Here is a 19,291-nt window from a genome sequence, read left to right on the forward strand (position 1 = left end):
GAATTGAAAACGAAAGTGAAAAAACAAAATACTTCAGTGAAAATTTTTAAATTAAAACGTTTACCTTTAAACAGATAATCCAATGAATTAAGATGTGAGTCGTGCCTATTAAAGAACATTTACATTTTTTATAACTTTTACTAACCACATGAAACTAACCAAGGAGGTTAGAATCTAACCTATTCTAAGGTTAAGTAAGGAGGTTAGAATAGGTTAGATTCTAACCTCCTTGAAACTAACCACAAAAAACATTTTGGTCTAGCCTCAAATTTTTGGTATCCTAAAAAAGACTTTAACTTCTACTTTTGGAACCTGTCAAAATGTTTTTCAGGGTGGGAGATGTGAGAATGTGTGTAGCATACGCATTTTTTCGCATGTTTGTTCTTGTTTACGTTTAGAAAGAAAATACTTGCTTATAATGTTTCAGGATGAAATTATTTTATGAATGTAAATATTTATTTTTTGCTGTGCATCTCAACGACTAAATATGAAAGTAAGTAAACAAAATTTAATAATGATTTTTGAAATGTTTTTTTTACTGTGTTTAAAAATGTATTTTTTTGTTGGTTTCTCTCTGTTGCTGTTATGCGAGTATCAGAAAAAGTTAATTTTGCGGTCTGATCGATATGAATTTGCAGCGCTGTAATTAGAAGTGGTGGGGAAAAAACTCTCATGTTTTACCAGCGTGTGTGCTAAGATCCTATGTCTTTCAATAAATCTTAAGAAACTTTTCTCTCTTCATGCTTTTGAAAGACTGAAGTTGTTTCAATATTAATTACATATCGGTAAACAATCTGTTAAAATTATTTGAAAATGAAAGCCATTATATCTCTTATTAGAATTGTTATTAAATATTTGTTTCTGGAACAGTATTTACATTTTTCCATGTAATCCTTAGTTATTCGTAAGTAGATACATTTTCCAGTGGGAAGAATTTAGTTAAAAAAATATTCACATGATTCTTTTTCAGAATCTGATTTAATGTGTGAAACCTGAATACAAGGGGTGGCATTTTTAAAAAAAATATCTGTTATCAGTTTTGTTGAGGTGCATATCAAGGATAACCACTTTCACATGTATACTTGATATCACAGAACAAAACAGTAAATATTATTTTAGATCGTTGCTATTTTTTTTTTAATTTAAATTATTTCAACATTCATTTAAAGGTTTGAATTTTTCATCTCATTCAATCTCATATTGACCAGTAGATTGCTTTGTATTATGTAACATTATAATGTAATCAGGCATAAATAAGACAGATTTCTTTTTTTACATAAATCAGAAACATGAGAACTTCGGTTTAATCCCAGTATCCGGTGCACACGGGATTTGGCGACTTTTATGATGAGCAGTAAAAACGGGACATATACAATGAGTAGTAAATGAGTATTCAAAGAATATATATTGTGATAGTGTATAGTATATACATAGACGTTCTTTGGGTCATTTTTGGTGTTGGCGATAATCATCAAAATCGCACCAAGGCTGCACCATATACTAGGATTTTACCAGAACTTCTTTGTATCATTATTTTTTGATGGGAAAAATTTTCTTTATCCATTGAATTTAAATTCCAAGTCATTAAAATTATATTACAGATTTAAATATGGCCTATTATTTATTATAAAAAGTCGTTTAACATTGAAAAAGGATCTAGATTTTCTGTTAATGGGACAATTTTTCTAATGATTGACATTAATATTAACTAGATTGAAAGTTACATATATTGTTTTTTTAAATATAATTATATTCATTTGAGATGATCTTTTAACTCGAGTAAAATTCAGCATTAGGATGATCAGTGACACAATTTTCTTTAGAATTCAATTGCAGGCTCAAAATTTGGGTACTGTTCTGTTATCAGGGGACCAGTTCAGAAATGTACATATGCACGTCTGTGTTCATGTATGTATGTATATATGTAAGTACAAATGCATGCCTGTATATATATATACACACATATATGCACATACATACAAACACACGTTCATACATTTCTGAATTCGGTCCCGATAACAGAAACTGAACCAGAATTTGAATTGTAAAAAATGTCATTCCTTAAAAATATAAATATTTTAAACAATTTTCAACTAACTCTTTGAATAGCATGACTTATTACTGCATGCTAACAATTGTATGGTTGAATTAAAGGCTTATTTAGTTAAAGAATGTGTTTCTAAAGGCTGTGGTATTAAAATATATCAAATGTTCACTTATCTATTAAATTTAATGACTGAGTGTTTACGGATGGCTGAAGGCAAGCCAAACTTTATAAAAATGTAGAGAAGAAACTTATGAAAATAGTTCAGATGAGCAACAAAGAAACGTAGCCAACAAGGCAGCAAAAACAGTGTAAAAAACAGCAAGATCCAATTCTTGATCAATCTTGTACAGAAGAAAAACTGAAGAAGAGCATTTAGTTATACTATACTCAAAGAATCCAAAAGAAATTTCAGAACAAGAGAATTATTCTCTTGTTCGAAACTTCAATCAATATTTCAAACACTTAGTTCGAAATATTGATTGGACATACAACAGGTAAGGAAACCACATCAAAAGATGCAATCGATATCCATCTTCCTATTTCATGACTTATAATCAAGAATAACATTTTTAACCAAGTTTTAGTAAGATGGCAAAGATTAGATAAGGCAGGTACAGGGAAGTTAATTCATGAATACTTCCCACAAGTATCACTAAAAAGAATAAAAATAAATTTTATGATAGTACAATTAGCACCAAATCATATTAAGTTTCCATCTTATTTCCAGCAATTTTTGAGAAAAAATTTAAAATGTGGGTGCGAAACACCAGCACATCTAGCACAAGTCAAGCATTATATTTGGCATTGTCTATTTCTTTCAATCTTTAAAGCAAAGCTCTTACCATAATTTGGAAGGGGAGGGGAATCGTCCAGTTAAAGATTCGTTGTATATATGTATTCGTTGTATATACAAAGTGTGTGTTTGCACTTCAATAAATTATGAAATATATTATTGTAAACAAAGACATGATACTTAAAAGTAATTAATCATATTATATGAATAAATTAGTAAGTACTATTTAAGAGCAACTGAAAATTATTATGAGTCCTGTAAAGAAGAGTAATAGAAGAGTATATTAACCATTTGAACCCCAAGGGGTATTGAAAAAACACTGTCGAAGAATCCCAAACAGTGCAACTGCGCTTTCTCTAAATCAGTACAAAAAGACCCAAGAAGCATAACAGTGCTTGTTTTATTTTATGTCGAAAAATACCAACAATAAAAAGTAAACTAAGCAGCGTGACAGCGCTTTGTTTATTTTACATCGATGGGCATTTGATTTAAATCAAGTATCCACATTATCAATATCAAGTGCACCGTCAGTTGTCCACAATGTTCAAAATGTACTGGGTTTTCTCAACATAAAATCTTAACAGCACGATTGTGCTGCTTGGGACTCAAACTGTTAAGTCTTCTTTCCATCTGTATATCTTGTGTATGTTTTCCTTCCTTACCCTACTATTGTGTATTGCGTTACATATTTGGTAAAAATATATTTAAGGATGCCCCTTGGCGAAAACTGGCCAGCATGGCACAATTTCAAGATGGCCGCTGCACAAAACCAAAATAACAAGTCAAAGAATTATACAAACTCAGTGTCCATGTACACATGGATCTATTCTCACTTAAAAAAAAATCAGAGAATTGCACAAACTCAGCATTGCTGAATGACTTGAATGTACGCATTGATCTATTTTATTTTCACTTAAAAATCGAATGAGCACCCAATTCTACATTAGAGCTAAGCAAAACATATATAATTTCAGTAAACTGCATTTTAAATCAAACAATGAAGTAACCCCAAAAAAGTACTAGCACCACACAAAGGAAATATCCATTTACCTTGTTTAGAAATTTCTGTGTCTTCAGTCTGTGGCACAAAAAATTTCTTAACAACATCCGAAACCTTTCTTCAAACAATGTTCCCTTTTTAATGGAACATATTATATCGTGAGCATTTGAACCTTTCTTGCGACAAACCCATTAATGAGCAATCTGAATGATCTTTACGTTCAACCATATGCATTTCCTTCATATAAACAGGACACTTAAAATTCCATTGAATTACATCCAGCAAAGTTTCTTTTCCTCAGTGTCCTCAACCACTTAAAAAAAAAAAAAAAAAATCTGCTCTCTCGTTCTATACCACCAAACACCCAGTTTACCACCAGCAGCCATTTTACGATGCAAAGCACACACTACGCAACACAGAAATAAGCCCTTATGAATATTTTCCCATCAGTCAAATTATTATGAATATTTTCCCATCAGTCAAAGTCACCACAATTTTGCAACCAGTCACATCATAATAGGGTTTCCATAACACTGAACTAGTCAGGTTATCATAAATGAGAAACTTGGCAATAATCCAAGGGAAACCCTAAAATATAGGCTAACCACATATTTAAACAAAGAACCAGTGGGTTTTCTTGACGAAGTTAACAAATTTTCCAGCTGAAAGCGGTTAGTCTGTATGCCTTCTACCTTATGCTTGCATATACTGAGTGGATGGCTGGTAATTTTTTTGGCAGTTTTGGCAGACAGGTTCAAAATTGCCTACCCACAGTGTTCTTGAATAAAAGGTACAGGAATTGGAAAATATAGATATTTAGATGACTACTTATATCCAGTCCTGAGAATTTTTGCAACTGTATATTTTTCTACCATTTTATATTAGTTTATTCAGTCACTTTTTTCCCCTGCCAGTTTACTAACTTTACATATTAAGAATCAAAAAAGTGTAAAATTGTGTAGTAGTATATAATATTTTTGAAGGAAGAAGGTAATGGAAAAGTTTAGCAGATTAAAACCTGCATATGAATATATGGATTAATATTAATGCATTTTATACTACAAAGTCATTTACAGTTTTTGTTCTCAATACTAATTATTTTACTTGCATATTATATATTACTTGCACTCGTATTTTATGTATTGCTGGCAGAAATAAAAAATTTTAAATTATATGCTGAAAAAACTAGCATAAAAAATATATGAACAAGTATCATAAATTCTGAAGAACTAAATAAAAATGTTAATGAAGATACTGTATAAAAAGGTTAGGTAGAGATATAAGCTGTATTATAGCTTTTGACCAAGTGATTCTTTGTTTCACTTATTCTTCTTTACGAGTGTAATGCCATTATTTTAACTGCACTGAAGGGATTCAGAAAATTACAACCCAAGACTTAACTATATTTCAAAAGATGAATTCTGTGAAACAAATAAACAGTTGTATGAATGTAACAAGTATTGTATAGACTTATGGAGTTTATATCTTGAAGACTAAGAAACAGGAAAATGTAATGATTAGCTTTTAATTATATATATGAATTTACTTCTGAAAGTTTGTATATATTGATTTTGTTTACACAATGAACCTATTATGAAACCTTGATAAGGTGACATGTCCAGAGTAAGGAATTAATGATACACTATCTGTGAATTGAATACAACTGTTTGATGTTTCAGTTTGTTTTTAGAATTATTTTAAAAAGTCTCAATTATAGTTTGCTTTTGTTTTGTCATAGTGTTAAGTCTTTTATATTACGCCAGGGTTTTAATTTTCTTCTTCATTATCCTAAGCTCAACAGTGCATTATTCTTATACTTTTATTTATTGCATTTATATTCTCTATTTACGATTCCCACAGTTATATTAAACAGTACCAATTATCAGATATTTTGAATCACCATTTTATAAATTAATGTCAGCTATTTTCTCTTATTGAAAAGTGAATTTTGTGGAATAGAGATAAATTTATATTGTCCTACATAGGTATCTGTTTTGTTATATCAAATTAGTGATGTTTTTGTCTATGTCCAAACAAAATCTTGTAAAATGTCAAGTTATCTAAAGTGTGACTTATGTAAGGGTCAACTTAAGGAAGTACCACTGTGTGTAGTATTTTATGTTAAGTGTTTAATCTTCACATAATATTTATAAGCAGATAAAAAATTTTATTAACATTACATAATTAAAAATTGGAGGTAGTCCCTGAAATCATTAATTTTTGATAATAATAAGCATTTTGGTTTTAAAACAGTAACAGTTCATTTTATACTTTATCTGCTGTATATAGATTTAAAAAAGCACTTCATTCATTGATTTAAGCATCAAAAGGAAATTTTCTAGAAGCTACTGTTTTTTTTTTATTAATATAGGAGATATACTGTCTATAAAGCACACATAGGGAATTAATACATAGTAAAACACTAAAAATTTTCAAAGGGGACCAGTCATTTTGTAATGTTTAATATCTTTGAAGGATATATGATATGAAAGCATGTCCAGTAATTATATTTTCTTTAAAGTTACACAAAAACTGGTCATTTCTGATTATCCTCACCCCAAACAGAAAGTTGCAAACTCTTGCACGAGTTTGGAGAGCATTAACAAATTTGTTAATAACCAGTTTTTTGCTAAGGCAGCAACCATTTTAATAATGGCAACAGACTAAGAATTCTGTAGGAGAGCAGTCAGTCAATAAAATAAAATAAAAAAGAATCTGAAAGCATTCAGATTTTACATTACACCCAAAGGGGCATTTTTTTAATGTTTTGTGTGTTACCTTTATTTTTTATTAAGTATCCTGTTCTTTGCACATAAACCATAAAATTCAATTCAACAGCAATATTGCAAAATAATTTAAAAATGAGCGCATCTTTAGAATTTCCGATGCACAGTCTCTCACACTGGAGGAATTTTTTTTTTCATAAAGTGTTGCCATTGCTGGCTTTGAAATCGTTGAGTTTGTTAATTTTGATAATAAAACAAATTCGAAATTAGGGCTTCTGGGTGCCCATATTCGGGTGGAGACATATGTTATTCAAAATTTGATGGGTCATTGTTTTATCACAATGCATCATACGTACATACATTTATGCAGATTCTTCATTATTTAATTTCTGTAAATAAAATGCAGGGCTCTAATATTTATCAGGTATTTTGAATCACCATTTTATAAATTAATGTCAGCTATTTTCTCTTATTGAAAAGTGAATTTTGTGGAAAAAAGATAAATTTATATTGTCCTACATAGGTATCTGTTTTGTTATATCAAATTAGTGATGTTTTTGTCTATGTCCAAACAAAATCTTGTAAAATGTCAAGTTATCTAAAGTGTGACTTATGTAAGGGTCAACTTAAGGAAGTACCACTGTGTGTAGTATTTTATGTTCATATTCTGGAGTGGCAACAATTTAAAAAGTGATTCGCTTTTTACAGTGTGCAAAATGACAAAACGAAATTAAAAGTCCTTCTTGGCAAATTGGCCCCTTTGGACTAAAAGAAAAAAAAAAAAAAAAAAAAAAAAAAAGAGAGAGAGAGAGAGAGAGAAACATCTGCAATAAAAAATGTACCGCTTTTTTAAAAAAAGATTCATCATCCCCCCCTCCCATATTGCTGTTCTCCATAAGAAGATTTAGCAGCACCATGATTTTGTAATGAAGAAACTTTCTATCACTTGTTGATGAAGATCACAAGCATATTATAACAGGAAATCTAGACATTATTCAAGGCCAAGAAATTAGACTGCTTATGAAGAAAAGGAATGGAGTTTAGACTTCTTAAATTCATTAACAAATTCCATTGCATTGAAAGTATTTCTGTAGTTATTGATAATTTCATCTTGAAAATAACCTTTCAACTAAGTTTACCTTCGCATCTATTTAAAGAATGGAAGAATGAGATTATTATTCAAATAAAAAAATTAGGGGATTTAGAGGAATTAATAACTGGATAAAATTACTTCTGAAGTTTTCAGAATTAAAAAAGCAATTTACCATTACCAAAATTGATAAAGCAAACAATAATTTCAGTATTTTATTAAAAAACGTTCTAGAATTCAATAATTAAAAATGAACTGAAAAAAATCTTCTGCCTGTAGTATCTGCAAAAATAAAGAAAGAACTGTTATTAGCAAAATTTCTGCTTTTCACACACACACACAAAAAAAAAAAAAAAAAAAAAAAAAAAAAAAAAAAAAAAAAAAAAAGGATAATTTCTCTTTTCACTTCAAATAATAGATTCACCAATCTTACTGCATTACCAAAATATCATAAAAATTATGTCAAATATAGATTTATAGCCTGTAGTACTAGAAACTTCAAGAAGAATTTTGATATTATTTTTACCAATTTACTTAAAACTATTAGTAATATGGTTTTTGAGCAAGTTAAAGCTGAAAAAATCTTCTGCTGGATTATTTATGATAATTTGAAAATCATTGAAGAAGTTAGAAATCTTAAAATTTACAATATTAACTACTATGACTTTGAAAATCATTACACGTCTCTAACCCTCAAAGAAATCTACAAAAGTCTTTTAGAAATGACAAATTTTTTCCCTGAAATACTTCATATTCTGGAGTTACAAAAGTGGAAAGAATTTCTGCATTTTTCGTTATACAATAACCATATTAAACAAACTCAAAATTTCTTTACCTGGAAACAGAAGGAATTCCAATGGGAAGTTCATATTTAACTCATCTTTGTAACTTGCAACTATTTTCTAAAGAATTTAAATTCCTAAAAAGCCTTTGTGATAAAGAATACAGTAAATTTGAACACACTTATAGATATATTGATGACATTATAACTTTAAATAATTATAATCTCATAGAAAGTAGCAACATCTGCCCAAGCTGTCTAAAACGTAAAAAGACCAATCAGAAATAGTTTATTTTGATCTTAGTATTCATAATCTTAAAGAAATTAAACTTTTTGATAAAAGAAAAGAATTAAAATTTTCTACTATTAAATTTATAAACTGGAACTCCAACATATCTAAAAAAGTTATTGTAAATACTATTATTAACCAAATTAGCAGAATTAAAAAAGTTTGCACTGAAATAGAAGCACGAAAAGAAAAAATTTTGATTCTCACCAAAATTTTAAAAGAAAAAAGAAATTCCTATAAAATGCATTGATAGACTTTTAAAAAAATCTGAAGTAGTCTACACCGTATAATACTTTTTAAAAGTATGAATTTTTTATTTGAAAAGCTTCAAAAGAGAAAGATGTTTTAAATGGTTTATTAGGTTTTTATTTTTTTCTCTTTATTACTGTCCTTTTATTGTATCTCTTTATTATTTAATTTTAATAAAATTTTATTGAAACAAGTTGTTATGCTAAGCTCATGACGTGAAGACTTTTTAATTTTCTAACCAAGTTGCTTTACTTATGATAGACTTCCTTTACTTCTTTTTCTAACTTTTTCCTGCATATTTCTGTAATTAAAAAAATCTAAAATAATTCAACTTAATAGGATTTTTCTACTCATTTCTACAAAACAATTTATAAAAAAAATTTTGACCACTTTTGAACCCTTTTTGAGTTTAATGATTTTAAAATATAGTTAATTCTAAAATTTAATTAAAGTTTTTAACTGAATCACATTCTTTATTCCCTATTTGTTTTGAGAAAGGTCAGAATTTACTTAAATTTCATTTTTATTTACTAAAGTTTTAGTATTCTTTATCAAAAAGTAAATTTTGAATTAAAATTTTAATATAAGTTTTTAAATGTGTTTCTTTTGGTTTCAAAATTTTATTTTTTGTTGCAATTTTTCGCCTTTTGAGGGATTACTTTCTTGCCACTGAATTTTACTTTCGCCAATAACGCCAAACTGGCAAACCTAAAAGTCACTACTTATAAAGATCTTTTTCATAGTTTGGTACTGTTCTAATTGAAAGTTATCGAAGTTTTTTAATTATATATATTTCTGTTACGTTTGGATACTTGGTTAAGAGACAGTGGCGTAGCTTAGGTTGGGCAAGGGGGGACATCCGCCCTCGGGCACAACATCCAGGGGGCACCAAATTGATGATTCACATTTCAGAATAAAATGTTTTCCATTCTTGCATCACAGAAAGGAACGCAAAATCTTTAGGTGTTCCCGGGCGCTTAAAACCTTAGCTACGCCTCTGTTAAGAGACGTGTAACAATTTTCTGCGCGAGTCCTTCAAAATTAACACTTCATCTCTAAGCAAGTCAGGTCATTATTATGCAGGTCCTTCACAATTTTCGTAACCATTCTTAGTAATATTCTGCAATTAGAGCTTTTTCAGCATGAAACTATCTTTCGTAATTCCTTGGTAATACTAGCCAGAGATCATAATTTATTTCACAATTGTTGAGCGTGCTGAAATATTTGGAGTCGTGGAGAAAACTACTGAAGTGCCGAAGATTTTCATTCTGGTCAAAATTTCTGGTTCACATTTTGTCAGTTGCTGTTATTCGAAATAAAAATTTTTCACCTTCATCGTTAAATCTCCATATTAGTAACGTTGCATCAAGCAATGAGGGATAAAGTAGACACCAATTTCTCTTTTCTGCAACATTTTATCAAAATACGGCATACTGATGTTGGTGAAATCGCTTTGGCTTGTAATATTTATTCTTATATTGCTTAATAAACGTCTTTCTTTTTAATTCGACACAAATATCGTACTAGTTTAGAGCCGGCGATAGGCTTTTTGCTGTCGAGAGCTTCTAAAATTTTTCATTCCTCAGTTCTGCCATTCATTGCAGCTGCATGGTTGCTTTAGCTCTGCAGCCTCTGCTTAAATCTTTTGCTATTTTTGATGGTCCTGTTCGATCATCATATACGTCTAAGACTTCTTTCACGAAAGGTTAGTAGCCCATTAAGTTGTAGTATGATCCACTGGCTAATCATAACAAATTTCGCTTAACGTAATGTGAAATTTTGCTGTAGTTTAGCCCCGTACTTTCAGATTTAAAGTCTAATCTTTCATTTCTTAAAGCCTCAGTACACTCATATGCCTCAGTACACTCACTCATAAGCTCGATTTCAAACATTCATTTTAAACTCAGTTTCAGGTTTTTTTTCTGTACACAGATTGTATAGCCGTCAGGCTGACGATTAAGTAAGGAAAGATTTACGAGTCCAACAGTTAACAGTTAGGATAAGATGGATTTGTACACTGCTCAAAAAAAAAAAAAAAAAAAAAAAAAAAAAAAAAGGGACAGTCCTATATCTCCCGATTGACAAAATTCAAATTGCGTTCTTCATGTATCGAAAGCGCGACTTAGGATATATATTAGATTTATATATAGCACTATTCTAACATAGGTATTTTGACGCAAAATCGGACTTTTTCTGAAATAACATACCAATTTTTTTACATATTTCGATTCTACGACTCAAATTACGCCTAAATATGAAATTTTGTAAAATTTGGAGCGAAATTTACGGAGAAATTCACAAATTTATGTTGGCACTTTTTTGTCAGTTTGCGCCAAGCATACTTCATTTGGCGAACTTCTTAATATATGGCAACCTAGTTTCCTTAGGAAAAAAAGTCACCATCGTTCCTTTTTTCCAAATAATATTCTTTATATTATATTTTTAATTATAACTTATTATTTTAAGTAATTTTTTTCTTTTTCGAATTTCATTTTAATTTTTTAAGTTGCATGGTTTTTTTCGAATAACTGTTTTAAAAATTTCTATTTACCTATTCGAACTGCGTAAATAAAGGTGCAGCGTTTATTTTTTTTCAAATAGTGTTCTTTATATATATTTTTTGTCAAAGTTATTATTTTAGGTAATTTTTAAATTCTTATACTTTTATTTTAATTGTTTGTGTTGCATTGTCTCTTCAGATAATTGTTTTAAAATTTTCTATTTATTCCTTCGAACTGAGCATTTTAAATATATTTATTAATATAAATTTTCCAGAATTTGATTTTATTTATTTGAATTGCGTTTCTTTCGGAGGAATACTTTGTAACCCAGACTACGATGCGTTTGAAAACTGCATTTATTAAAAGAGAAAATACAGAAAAGCACAGTTAATACGCCTTTCAATGTTCCGTTCAGAAAAGATATATATAAATAGGAGAGATGTATAACCGACATTTTAACTTAGGATGACTTGCATACACTGTTTTAAACAGTTTTATCATTTTGCCCATTGCTTTACACAATTTTATCCTACATTTGGTTTCTTAAATGTTATTCATATTTTAGTCAAATATTTTATTTTTGAAATCGTAAGAATCAAATATCATAAGATTAAAAAGTTTTAAATTAAAAAAAAAAAAAAAAAAAAAAAATACAAATACTAAATTTTACCCAAAAATTTATTTTTTCTTCTCTTTTTCTTCAGGTATTCTACTTTATTCTTGCTCTTTTTCTTTAGGCATTCCGCAAGTATATTAAAAAGCATCCAACTTTTCGAAATATCTTGATATTTCTGATACAATCATTTTAAATAAAGTTATCGCCTTCCATTTCATAAAGGCCCACAAGCGGCCGAGCGGTAAAGTCTCTGAACACTGGTAGTTCACTCCGGGGTTCGAATCCCGATAAACGGGCTGGTTGCATGGGCGTTTTCGTGGATTTTCTCATGTGTATCGTGTATGCCAACTGGTTTCCCTTAGAAAGTTCTTCACAAAGGCATCCTTCTTTTTAGGCAGACAGCCCTGCTTTGACGTAATTTAATAATCCAATTCAATCCATTTCAACAATATTTGATCAGAGCCTTTATCAGTCTTTAGAGGCTAAACATTTTGAAGGTATGAGATGAAAGGAAAGACTGGTTTCATCAAGAGGTTTTAGTTTATTTAATTATGACAAAGCACACTAGGGCTATCTGCCTAAGGGGAGGGATGCCTTCGTGGAGGACTTTCTAAGGGAAACTGGCTCGCATACACGTTACACATGGGGAAAACGCCCATGCAGCCAGCCCGTTCGCGGGATTCGAACCTCGGACCGAACTACCAGCGTTCAGCGACTTTACCGCTCGGCCGCTGTTTCACCAGGAGGAAAACAAAAACCTCTTTAGGTGACATTCACATACATCACTGGATAAACTCCTGAATCTTCAAATAATTCGAATGAGAAAATCATGGAATTCTCCATTTATGATACGATATGATGTTTTATAACGTAATTTAAATTCATACAACAATATAGTCTAAAACCAGTCGCTCTTCACTTTAATCTGCAATGATATCGTTTTTATCTTTTCTGTTAACGCAGACTCAATTAATGGTATTTGCTGGTGTACACGTCCAAGAGTTTTCTCTTTGAGCATCTAAATTCTTTGAAGTATACTGAAAGTATATTCAAAAACGTCCAACATTTGGATACATCTTGGTATGTCTGACAGCGAAATTTACCTGCAAATTTTTGCTTACTTTTCTCCCTAATTTTCTTCTTTCCTTCTACAGTTATTTTCAGTGCTCACACAAGAAAATTAAGATTTTTCGATTGCTAGACTCCCATAAATTTTGCATTCTTCTCAATTTTTTAAAATATGAATTACATGAATTGCGTTTCAGCTGAAGACAGCTTTTCATTTTCTAGTCATTTTAACTATAAATAAAGTTTAAAGCGAAGTCCAAAGGATAAATATTTTAATTAGAAGATTTTGGCTAAATGACAAAGAAATAAAACAGTCCAGCAGGGTTTATTCTGTACCACCGAGTGACCCGATTCTTATATCGGCTGAAACAATCTAAATCATGTTAAAGATCACGTTTTTTTTATACAATCTACAACGCGAGAAAAAATTAAGAGGATTAACATAAAAGATTATATTTATATATATATTTTTAAAGCTGGGACATGAACCAAACTGTCAAACTTTTAAATTTACATGGTGGTTATAATTAAAGTTCCAATTTGAAATGGTCATAAAAGGAAAACTACCGGACCAAATGTTATCAAACTTGGGAATCGTGTAAAGGAGGTTATGGGAATTTATTTTCCGCGGGAGGGGGAAAAAAATATCAAAAACTCACCACCAGGACGAAAATGGCGCTGTATACAATATTGTTAAATGAAATAAGACAGGAAAACATCTGTTTAAAATGTGTTTAATAGTTTCCGAAGCGTGTTACAAAGCATGTTCAATGTAGCGTCCAGCATTTTCCGTAAGCAAGTTAAATCCTGTTACTGCATTCTCAACAGCAGCTCTTAGCATATCAGGAGGAATGTTACGGACATGTCAGTGTATCACAATTTTCATTTCTGCCAAATTGTTTAGATTATCACCATAAACAGTGCTTTTGAGATAACCCCATAGCCAAAAGTCACAGACGTTGAGGTCTGGTGGGAAGAGGTGAAGTGTTGGCCTATAAGACGTTCATTCGTGAAATGTTGCCTAAGTAACTGTGCGACACACGTGAGGTTAGGGCCAGCTCTGCATAAAAATCGTAGTATCTAAAATGCCACGTTACTGCAGTTCATGTATCACGAAACATTTTAACATTGACTCTAAGTGAGCTGCAATCACAGTGGTCCAGCTGTCGACTGCTCTTCAGAGAAAAATGGTTCAGTTATAAAACTAGCTGTCATTCAACACTAAACGGTGTGGAATGACTGCTATGCAATCGAATGCAGTAGGAGAATGCAATGGAACTAGGTAGATAGCATGAGGAACTTCTTTGGCCCAAATCGATTAAAAGCGTTTTGAATCAGTGTCTTCATGTTTTAGGGCCGAATTCAGGGTTCAAAAATTAGAAATTAGCGATCTGTCAGAAAACGATTTCCAGATTGTACGCACTTGTGCGAGTGATTTGCGATCTCACATTTTCTAATCGCTAATTCGTGGTTTTCACGGACGAATTTCTCATTACACGGATGGCGCACTCGACGTTTATCGAATTTAACGCCTTTAAATGATATATTGCTTAATTCAGAGTTTCTTAAGGGTATACAACATATTAAACTCGTGTAACAAAAGGTTAAGTTAGATTCGACCCATATTTCGTTTAGCAATATTGTATACAGCGCCATTTTCCCCTGGTGGTGAGGTTTCGAACTTCCTTTTTTCGCGGAAAATAAATTCCCATGACCTCCTTTACACGATTACCAAATTTGATAACATTTGATCCAGTAGTTTTCCTTTTATGACAGTTTCAATGTGGAACTTTAATTATAACTACTCTGTTTATTATTAAATTTTAATTTGAAGCTATGCGTTATATGTATACCATGCGTAAATTTTTTGCTTTTATGGAAAAATAAAGAATCGAAGCAAAAGCAAATATACTTAGGGTAATGGACCAAAACTGAAAAAATTTTCCCTCCCTCCGAAAATCAAATATTGAAACTTCGACCTTGAATTTATTGGGTTATCGAAATATTTAATTTGATTTATTTCTAAGTCCTAGTTCTGACAACAATGCCGTCAAGAATTCTGAATTACTTAAGTAAAAGATTTAGTATATATTCACTGTATGTTAATAATGTAATCAGAGTGTAATAAAAATAGATTATAGAATTTACGCTGATGCAACTTTTTGTCTGACTGCACAACATGTAATGGAAGAGAAGGCTTCTAGAGATCTGTTTTTGACATGCCTCTAAAATTAGATGTCATACTCCTTTTGTCTCTTCAATGTCAAAAAACTTTTCTTTGAGAGGCAACTTTAGTTTTTGGGAAAGAAAAAAAAATCACAAGAAGACAAATTTGAAGAACATGCAGGACGACTGAGTACACATACTTATTTTCGGAACACAAGCGGTTCTCCGACTGGTTATTGAATAATGAAAAGATGCATTGAAGTGTAAATAAATAATATCGTGTGCAATCTTGATTAATATAAAATTAAAAATATTTGCATTCAGACAGAAAGTTTTTTGAAATATTTGCAGTTACTTTATAAGAAGGATTTATTAATAACCGTAATAATTACTTATTATACTACTGATGATCAGGATTCAGTTCTTGACAATTACATTCTAAATTAGAATTTTAAGGATTTTCCACAGAACCTGCTGATTTATCCAGCCATTAAGTAGCTGCAGATCATTTCTATATAACCATAGAACTTCCATTAATTCAGTCTCTAGAGGGTTGTATGTTTATATCATAATTTGACTTTTATAAAAATGATTATTCTAAATCTTATGTTTTTATAAAAATACCCTGTGATTTAAAGACATGGATGATAGTATCAGCCGCTCTTTCAGCCACTTCAAAAGCAACAGTTTGTTTAGAAATAAATCATGCAGTTAATGTCATAAAATTCAAATAAACATCAAACGAAAATTCTCAGTTTTAGACATTTCGATTTAAACGAAGTAAAGTAGCAGACGATAAAACGCCGGAGGTAAAAATTGACTCTTAAAATTTACTCTTATTTTTTTATAAAAGGAAGATAGAGAGAAATTTAAAAAAAAATAGTTAAAAATTTGAATAATATCATCTATAATTTAAAAAGATAGCTTTTCATATAGTATTAATAAAGATTTTTTACGCATCATTGAGGGAAAATATTTCATATAATTAATTCTCCGTAAAATTTTACTTGAAATTTAAGGTTAAAAATAGCTGTGGCAATTCACTGTAACAAAAATCCATAAACCACATTTGGCGTTATTATCGCTCAAAAAAAAGATGCCAAATTTCAAAACGCGAAAATATGTAAATTCGTGTATATCTTAGAAAATTTTGAATAAAAAAGTCTAATTTTTTGCAGATATGCTTAAAAATACACCTACTTTAAGATGAGGGTAAAAATTTTATAGGTTATAATTCAAAAGTTTTTTCGAAAAATTTATAAAAATTATTTAAAAATAGAAATTTAAAAAAATAAAACACAAAAAATGGGTAAATTTTATTTGGAATGAACCTAAATTTCGAAATGTGAAAGGAAAAATCAAAAAGTTTAATAAAAAAAGAGATATTAATAAATATTTCCCAAATTCAATTAACATTGAGGAGCTAAAATTTTGAGAGCTAATATTTTAAAAACTACTCGTACGATTTTTACAAAACTTGGTATTCTGGCATAATTTTAGTCGTAGAATCGAAATATGGAAAAAAATTGGTATGTTATTTCAGAAAAAGTCCAATTTTGTGTCAAAATACCTATGTTAGAATAGTGCTATATATAAATCTAATATATATCCTAAGTCGCGCTTTAGAGACATGAAAAACGCAGTTTGAATTTTGTCAATCGGCCCAGTAGATCGAGAGATATAGAACTGTCCCTTTTTTTTTTTTTTTTTTTTTTTTTTTGAGCAGTGTACATCTCTTTGGTAGGAACTCAGTAACTAAACTATCATGTAGATCACTGCCATGCCACAAAGACCTCCACATAGTACATCTGTGCATGTACATAGAAAATTGTGTTGAGTTAAACGTTCATGTTATATTTCACGTATCTATGAAATAAATTCGTTATAGTAGTCACGTGTGTATTTTATTTCGGAACCATTAGTTTTGATTTACCTTGCATTTTAAAAACAGCTCAGTATTCAACAGCTATGGCTGAAGAGTTCGGCTGGTAGATAGTTGGAATATATGCTTGACAATGTACTTATATACAGTGCCCTTCAAAAGTTAAGCAACAGCATGTTTTTTGTGCCTAATTTGAGAATGGAGCAACATAGAAACAAGAAATTTACAGGACATGTTCACTAAATAGTTCGTTAATGAATGCCATATAGAATATTTCTAAAGTTCAACACAAGCATGAATTACAACAAAAAAATTGCTCTCTTGGCAGAGAAATCCAGTCTTGGAGAAACATTATATCAATGTGTTTTGAGAGAAAATGGGGTGGTAACATTACAAAAAGGGTTTCTAATAAGGAATGTGTTCACCCCTAGCTGCAATACATTGGCGGCAGCGACCATCCATGCAGTCAATTAAATTGTCGGTCAGTGAAATGGGAAACAACGACCAGACATGGAGTAATACTTATTCAAGCTCATCTAACGACCTGGAGGTGAACTTAAAGCAGCAACCTGTGTCCCAAGGTAGTCCCAAAGATGGTCTATCGGATTCAGGTCTGGGGATTGAGCTGGCCATTCCATCCGCTCCATACCGTGACCCTCGAGAATTGCTGAAGAATTTAAAAATATTCTTCAGCAATTCTTCGTCTCTATATCTCACGACTTCTGTAACTGTGTCTTTCCACAATGTGGGAGGGGTTGTGTCTGGTGCGTTGTTCCATCCAGAACAGCTGACGACTTGAATCACTCTCCAGTGTGAACCTGGACTCGTCTGTGAAGAGAACAGATGCCCATTGTTGTGACTGGTCCAGGAAAACGTGTTCTCTTGCCCAACATAAATGGGCAACCCTGTGTTCTCGGGTCAAAAGGATACAAACAACTGGTCATCTTGCATACAGGCGTCTGTGCTGTAGTAGCTGAGATTCTTGTTCCTGTTGCCGCTAAATTATCTGCCATGAGCTGAGGCACAATAATGTTACTCCACCTTCGGGCCGAAAGAGCTAAATAACGATCTCCCGCAGGTATTGTAACTCTAGGTCTGTCTAGAACATGTCTTCTAGATACAGAATCCTCGGATTCAAACTGATTCCATAGTCAGTGGACCATACTACGAGAGACTTTAAGACGTCTAGCAGCATCAGTTTGTGACATCTCCGTTTCCATCCATCCGATCGCCCGCCACCTTAACTAAGTGGGCAGACGACTTCTTGGACTTCCTGGACATTAATAGACTCTCTTTTATATTGTCCACGAAACTGATGAATTTTAACAACAATTAATGATAAAAACTGATGATCAACACTCGTGAACAAAAATTGCAGTTTTTGCATTTTTTCTCCAACTACTATATAAGTATTCATTTCTATGAAATAAAAGTGATAGCTATTGTTTTTGCATATATTTTCTTAAACATCGTTACTGTCATACATATGAACTGCGAATTTAAACTTTACTGACATTTTTATAATGGTGAGTTTTGAAAAACATGCTGTTCCCTAACTTTTGGAGGGCAGTGTATCTTGGCATGAACTACTAGATTTATTAGCAATAGGCTATCTGTGTCCAGAATTATCAAGACGATTCGAGAGATAGTTTCTTGAAATTTCAATAATACGCAGTGTGCGCATTACTTAAAATTCTGCAGATTTCGCTAGATGTCAGCCTGAAATAGCGTAGCACTCAAGAGTTTTAATGAATGCTATTGATGATTCAGATATCATTGAAAGTGCAATCGTTCTTTTTTTAGTTAATTGCAGAGTTGCCAACTTTTCCGATTTTCGACTGTTCTTCCGCCAACCCGATTTACAATATATTTCTCTTATTCTTAAAATTTCTCACGTTTTTTGCGTAGCTTGGCATAATATTTGGTACAAATAAATAAATAAATAAATAAATAAACTAAATTAAAATAAATAAGAATAAAAATAAAAATCAAAAAAGCTTTTGGATATCTGAAAGCACTTGGTTTTTCTCTAGACTGCATAGAAAACCAAAGTAGTTTCATCAGTGAGATATTACGGCGCGCT

The 19,291-nt window shown here is 31.1% G+C and overlaps 1 protein-coding gene across 1 annotated transcript in view; it reads left to right on the forward strand.

Moving 5' to 3' along the window:
• Nucleotides 1–320: 320 nt before the first annotated feature.
• Nucleotides 321–19,291, forward strand: part of LOC118204706 (CYFIP-related Rac1 interactor B-like) — a 167,117-nt gene continuing 148,146 nt past the window's right edge. Inside the window, exon 1 of the mRNA XM_085824703.1 lies at nt 321–493. The gene's annotated coding sequence lies outside the window, so the exon portion shown is untranslated. The remainder of the gene's footprint in view (nt 494–19,291) is intronic.

This window comes from Stegodyphus dumicola, chromosome 1 (assembly GCF_044657685.1).
Source record: "Stegodyphus dumicola isolate Sdum_Otavi_A_Nest chromosome 1, ASM4465768v1".
Classification (NCBI taxonomy): Eukaryota; Metazoa; Arthropoda; class Arachnida; order Araneae; family Eresidae; genus Stegodyphus; species Stegodyphus dumicola.